We start from the raw sequence: 7,504 nt of genomic DNA, 5'->3' as shown, positions 1-7,504 counted from the left end.
TGTTGGTGAGAAACTTTAACAATCGTATGATATTTCACCTTTCATCAAATCACAAGGCCATGAAAAGTGCACTCATGTGAGACAAAAGTTATGTAGACACAATTTGATGATCTCTTCTTGAGCTCAATATGTCAGCGAAATTTGTAAATCTGTAGCAAACACCATCACTAAAAGATCGTACAACCAAAAACAACGCAATGAACCTTTGGCTCAATCACAATCTCATGAATAAAATTCACAAAAATATGACATATTCAGGCAAGAATAACTACACTCCAAATGCGAGCACCAAAAGCATAATTTTATTGCATAATAATGGCGACCTTTATTACATATTACAATGGGGTATTTATAAGAAATTGTCTCCTCAATTTTTGTTGAGAGTCAGAGATATTCTTCATGCAATAAAATGCTTTTAAATAATAAAACAAACTAAATATATACAATTTAATGATTAATCTAGTGCTTAGAGGGACTCCATCCATATTTTATTCATTAATTGGATGCATGAGCCCTTTACATGTTAGAAACAAAGAAATTATGAGAGAAGAAATAGGAGGAAGCCTTCAATTGAAGTAGGAGTGTTTGGAGGTGCCAAAATTAGAAGCTGGTCCTTCACTAAGCATGTGTCAAAGTTAAACTACCACTAGAATGTATTCTTGATGCATGGAAAGCACTATTTTTGGAACAAGCAGTTAACTATTGGTGCTCCTCTAAATTGTGGAGCTGCAGAGCTGTGGACCTCGATTGGGTCAAAATCTCAAAATTTTACTGTGTGTCAAAATTGAAATTCTAACATCTGGGTTTTGTTCTTCTTCATCCCAAAGCTATGTTTGGATGTTTGCCCTTGAATTTCTCTATCATCTCAGTAATCTTAGCCACATATAGAAGATCTAAAGTATCATACTTATTTTTTACCTTCTATCTATAATTGTCTATCTCAAATTGGGTATCAGCAAAATCCACCAGTTTGGTATCCAATTCTAACAGTGCTTCTTCTATCCTGAAAGCTTGTTGGATATCTTCATCACTGGATGCCTCCTCAAAGGTCTTCTTAAAATTCTCTACTACTACCTCAAATGGAAATAGCTTCTCTCATTCCTCATCCTCAAAAATGTCCAAGCATGCATCACGATACATTTTCTCTACTTCCAAAATTCACTCTCAAGCTTGGTCCTTGAGCCAATGAATCTCCTCGTGTAATGTTTCGCATTACCTTATTGTTATCTACTATCTTTTCTATCCAATCATCAATCATATCTAGCTCTTCTCCTATATATGCATCGATCAAAATGTGATACCTTTGCCCCTTTATGGCTTGTAGAGTTTGCAAATCCTTACTCCAGGCATGTACTTCATCCATAATACTAAAGTCCTACTTCAAAATTACTACGATCTTATTCACATTCTCTTGCATAGCATGCAGTAACTTCAAATTCCCTGTGATTATCATAACACCTTTATCTTCAAGGCTTTCTCTCTACTCTTGATAAGCTCTCAAAAATGGGTTTAATTGTATACCTCCCCCTTCTCTAAGTATGGTATTCAGAGTATGCTTAGGGTGTTCAAGATCCATAGGACCAATAACTTTTGCTAGATATCCTTTTAGGATTTCAACATGCCTTCAAAGTGTTTGGAGTTTAGCCTCTTCTTGCTCCATATGCCTGAGGACCTCTTTAACTCCCATGGTCATCATCAGTTAGGTTGAATCCTATGTACGCCTTCCCAGCATAACATCCTTCAATTCATAATCATCAAGGCTAAGGCCTTCTACATCTATGCCTTCATGAGGGAGAGCCACTTGGGTAAATAATTCATGGTTCCATGTGCTTGTGACAAATGTCAATGGCCCTACCTCATGTGATGGGGACTCAAGTTTATTTAGGATCTCTGCTATGTCACAAATGTCATCCTCTGAAGCATGAAATTGAGGCTTAGTACTCCTCATTATTTCCTTTTGAATCCATCTAGGGATGTGTCCTATTGAGGACCTAGCTCTTGATGATGAAGGGGTATGCTCAGTAACTTCCTTTCCCTTGTCACTTTTGCTTGGAATCATCTCCTATTATGAGGACTCCCCTTCTATAGCTTCAATCTCTGTGGGTCTTGTAGCTTACACCTTAGTGTCTTGGGAAGGTGGTTGAAAATATTCCACCATTTGTCCCTCCTTTGATACTTCATTTGTATCCATTTGTTCTGGTCACCCCTCTAATGATGGTTCCTTCTAAACCTGCTCTTCTTCTAAACTCTAAGGTAGAGGAGTCACCAAGCCCTATTCTACCACAATAACTCATGGTGGAGATGGAGGAGTAAGATTAGGACCTTGTGTATTTGGTGGCATTTGCGTCTAGTCTTCCTATTGAGGTTCACCTATAGGGGTGTCCCTAATCTTGTCTCCAATCAACTTTGTACCTACAAGCATGAAATCAAAATATGACATTGAGAAAACATCATCGCCCTCTTCACTTTTCTCATCTAGCCATTATTGTACTTCATCCTTTGAGGAAGAGAGTTCTAAGGGTTATGCTTGGGTGGATGGAAAGATACCCGTGGCACTCTTTCTCCATTGTAATTCTGCGGCTATTGCTAGCCAAGTTCTTCACTGTAGGGACACTTGTTCCTCTTCCTCTTCTGATTCTTCTTCTTCCTCCCCTTCATCCTCTTCTAGGATCATTTCAAGAATAGATGGAGAAGGCACCAATATTTTGTTGAACCTTTGCCTCTTTTTCATCTGAATCTTAATCTTCTTCTTTTTTTTCTTAGAGGTAGAAGGAGAAGCTAGCCCTTCTTGTGTAGGAGGAATGGAGACTTGTATAATCTCCCCCTCTTCTAGTTGGCTAAGTACAATGGGAGGAAACTGAGGTTCATCTTGGACTTGAGTAGCTCCATTATCATCAAACCCTTGTGCACTCTATTCTTACTATTGGGGAGGTGCTTGTTCTACAGCTTGTTTTGCTTGAATCCTCTGAGGGAAGGTCCTCTTTATTTTATTCTTTCCCTTCCTTTTAGGAGGGTGATAATATCAAACCGGGTGATCGAGCTGGTATATTGTCTCTGGCCTAATAGGAGACTGGGCTGCGAAGGTAGGAATTGTTACTTTCTTTCCTCTACCTCTTTCTGGGTAGGCATGTGCATGGAAGATCATTGTATCAGGAATTGGATCAAGTGGAATAGGTTTCTTGATCTAATCCTTTGTCATTCTGATGACATGCCTTGCTTGATGATTAATATCATCGGCCTCCTACCTGTCAACCTTAGCATTCATAATGGGTCTTTCACCAATTTGTTTAGCATTGAATAGAGGGTCCAGTAACTCCTTAGAATCCTATTGCCTTATCTCCTTTGGTATGTTAAACTAGAGAGCCTTCTCTACTAGATACAAAGTCATCCTACAATAATCCCTTATATAGACATCATAGTCATTTGTGGCATTCATCTAGTCATCTTCAACAACATCCTCATGGTGAAAGTATTTTCCTACCAAACTCTCCACTCTCTTGACATTATCAAAATTGGGCTAGGGAGAGTTTTATTCTTCAAGGGGATATTTCTCCTAATCCCACTTGAAGGATGAAATATCCTGGTTCTGTTTCACCTGATATGGTCCAATGACCAATGGCCATGCCCAGCAAGGTCTCTTTTGTCTATTTATCTTCTGATAGGCTGACTAAATTTGTTATGCAATCTCCAATAGCACCAGTTTGTCACTTGGGTATCTCAAGAGCTTCTTAGGATTTATGGAGGCACCAACTACACGTAGATATGTGAACATTTTGAACTAGATGAAGTAGGCTCTGAGAACTTTAATCTGTGCTTTGACTTCATCAGATAACCTCTTCCCATAGTCTCCCTCAATGAATTAGATGATCACAAAAATGAATGCATCATTCACAATTTTGTACTCTTTACTCTATGCTAAGAGCTTGTTCTTCACCAACTAAGGATAGACTATGTATAGCCAGGCATTGGGATCCTACATACTATCTCTCTTATACAAACTGAGATAGTTTTTTGCCATTGCTGCAAGTAGGTATACTATGTAGGAAGTCATGTAAAATTTCTTCGTGTCCTTCACCATCCTCAATTTCTCACAAAATTTTTCACTTAGTGTAGTAGCCTAGTCTAGTGGTATCTTTGCCTATCTGATGGTCTCAATGAAGTTAACCATGAAAGTGTTGAGGTGGCCTATTGTGGGTAAACCCATAACTCTGCTCAAGAGAATGATAGAGTACCCAATGTTTTTCTTCATGTATCCCCGAGTCATATCAACTTTTCCTATTATCCTTCTCCAAGGAGGCTTCTCAATGAGGTAAGAGGATTGAATGATGTCAATCGCTTCCTGCTAGTGTTCCTTGTACCATCTCTCAACTGCTTCATATGAGAGTCTAATGAACTAGTCTGCTCTTGGGAGATGGAAGACCCTCTTAATGTTTTTGGGTTATAGATCCAACACAACTTCTCCTGTGACATTCTTAATGACCCTTTCTTTAGGGCAAAAATGTTGTTCCAGGGCCATGATTAATTCTACTAACTGCACTGATATGGGATGTGAGGCTACATTTACTAAGCTAGAACAGATCAATGAGAAGACCAAAGTTGACCTCTCGATGGGCTTGTTACAGATTCTTAGGAATTCTCCCAAATCAATGTGTCTTAGGTCAATATCCTAGATTTTTGCATAATCATCATGGAATCTCAACTTCGAGGACACGGCTTGGAACTTGAATATGATGGCTTTGGTGGTACTTTGGATGTGGACACCATTTGATCACCTACACGTCATGACAAAAACATTAGTCAGTTGATAGATAAAAACTAATTGCAAAAGAAAATGTTTAATTAATGTCTAAATGAGCGTTGGATTTTTAAAAAATGTCCCTTTGGTTTATTTTATCTCTATTATTACTATTTTTTCTCTTTTTATCTTTTTTTTCTTTTTTTTCTTTTTTTTCTTTTTTTTGAATTTTTTATTTTTTTTTTTTTTTTTTAAATTAAATGGGGTAAAAAGAATGAACGCACATGCATTCATGGTGCAAGAAAGTGTGCATGATTAGGGTTTGTGCGACGTGGGTTTGAAGGTGGCCACGCACGGGCACACACTACATGCGACGGCATGATGGACTGTTGTGTAGTGTGTATGTGGTTTTGAAAGCATGCGGTGCCATTTTCCATGGTGTGAGTTTTGAACACGTGGTTGTATTTGCCAAGGCAGCCCAGTGGTATGAAGAAATGTAGCACAACATGAATGGAAGCGCGCTCCATGCGGGCAGTGTAGTGCAACACAACACGGGTAGCATGCATGGGTGTGACATCACATGAAGCAATTTGCACAGCATGCTTGGCATGGCATGGTGCACAAGTTGTCGAATGTCATTGCTCAGTGTGTGCACAGGCACTGTGCGCTATGTTTCTTGGATGTGTGCACACACAAGCATTGCAGCACAAGTGTGGTAGTGGGAGTCGTCAAACATTGCCATGCGGCTCACAAGCAGGCACTACGCACTACACATTGTGAGGTCATGTATGCAAGCAAGTGTTGCATTGTGGGCATGATTTTAAGGAAGAGACACGCATAGGGTTTTACCTTGCAATGCGTGGAACAAAATTACAAATGAAAACAAGTGTTCACAAATGATATGGGGAGAGAAAGGCATGGGGGGTTTTTATAACCCCTATGCACCTATGGGTTCATAGCGCACCCAGGTATGCAATTTAGACTTGCGGGTCACATACACGCTTTGCCAATGTGATTTGTTTGAGAGATTATTATTTTTTGATGTTACATTTTATAATTTTTTATATATTTTTTCAATTTTAAAATTTTTTTGTGTTTTTCTAATTTTTTGATTTTTTTGTTTTTTTTCTAATCTAACATTTTGACTCTAATACTTTCTTGGATCTTGAACCATGAGTTTGGGAGTTCAAAAAAAGTAGGGGGTCCCCATTCCTAACTAGGAATGGGGCATGTGTTGTGTTACCACAATAGGAGTTTTATCACTCTAAAAGAGTGAGAACATCCCTACTATTTTGATCTCCCAAACACGATAAACAAATAATGTCCAATTACAAGCCTTTACCTACAGAAGACGAGGCTCATATTTAATTCTATGTGTTTTTTCATTCCTAGCTTGATTGCTACTAACCATTACAACAGGTTTGGCATTTTGATTAGCACAATGAATTGAGAGCATAGGCCTACTTCTGAGTAGATCAATGAAACCCAGCTTTCTTCTTAAACTAGGTTATAAATTTGGAAATACCACAATCTAATTGAAAAGGGTTTAGGCCTACCTGATTCAATGCTAGCAAAGGCTAGGCACATTTCTAAGTGTCTTCATTCCTTCTTGTAAGTTATTGTGACCTGCAAGTTCCTATTAGTCCAAAAGAGATATGTAAATAGCTAGCAATCAGATCTACAAGTTAGATATGGTGGTTTATAACTTTGATCAGATGTGCTATAGAAAATGGCATATATGTTACACAAATGTGTAAATGCACTATAATAACATGCAAATGCACAATTTAAACATGCAAATGAGCTACATAATCTAGAAAATGTGTTGTAAAAGAGAGCAGATATGTTATAGAACACTCCAAATGCATTATAGAACATTTTAAATGCATTAAAAGATAATGTGGAAGCATTAAAATAGTGTTCAAAGCATCAAATTGTTAGAGAAGTCTTAGATCTAGTGTTTGTTAGTCAGGAATGTCTTCAAAAGTTCACTATTGTTGTTATGGGTCTTCTCAAACATTGTAAAACTTGCAACAAGTCAGATCTACACAAGAAACCAAATAAAAACATAGATCTACAAGAAAGTTAGAAGATTAGAAAGAGCACTTAAAGAACAAAGAGGCTTTAGATGAAGCCCCACGGTGGACACCAATTTTTACACGATGAAATCATGTCTTCATGAGACCTTGGAGCAAAGTGCAATTGAAATAACAATGATCTAAACTAGACCCAAGAAATCACTATTAAACAAAGACTCCAGGAACATCCCATATTTCCCTAACTACAACTAATAAGATTTCTCTTAGACTAGCATCTTAGTGACAGTTCTAGAATAGGAGTATGTTGTGAATAAAGATCTATCAAAATCTATGTTATATTTATATGAAAATGCAGATTATGTGAAGATAATAACACTAGAATTCTAGAATCATGTGCATGTATAGGCCTAAATGATATTAAATTATGCTAAAATAATACTAAAATGATATCATAATGACATGAATTTTCTATAATAACAATGCTAAAAAAGATGATAACTCTAAATGTGCCTAAAGTGCAAATGCCTAAAACTTGGGTCCTTTTGCTCTTGAGTTTCCCTCCTATTTATAGGATTTCAAAAGGGGGTTGGGGTAAGGAGCAGGATTTTACTTTTGAATAGGGGGTAATGGTGAAATGATAAATATCTCATAAGGCACCAAGAGGAAGAATCCAATAGACTTAGTTTGTGAGGATAAAAGAGAATTTTTCAATTCTTTTAAATGTGAAAAG

This window comes from Cupressus sempervirens, chromosome 4 (genome assembly GCF_028749045.1).
Source record: "Cupressus sempervirens isolate cs-2001-9-10 chromosome 4, ASM2874904v1, whole genome shotgun sequence".
Classification (NCBI taxonomy): Eukaryota; Viridiplantae; Streptophyta; class Pinopsida; order Cupressales; family Cupressaceae; genus Cupressus; species Cupressus sempervirens.
Note: the sequence above shows the minus strand (reverse complement) of the source record.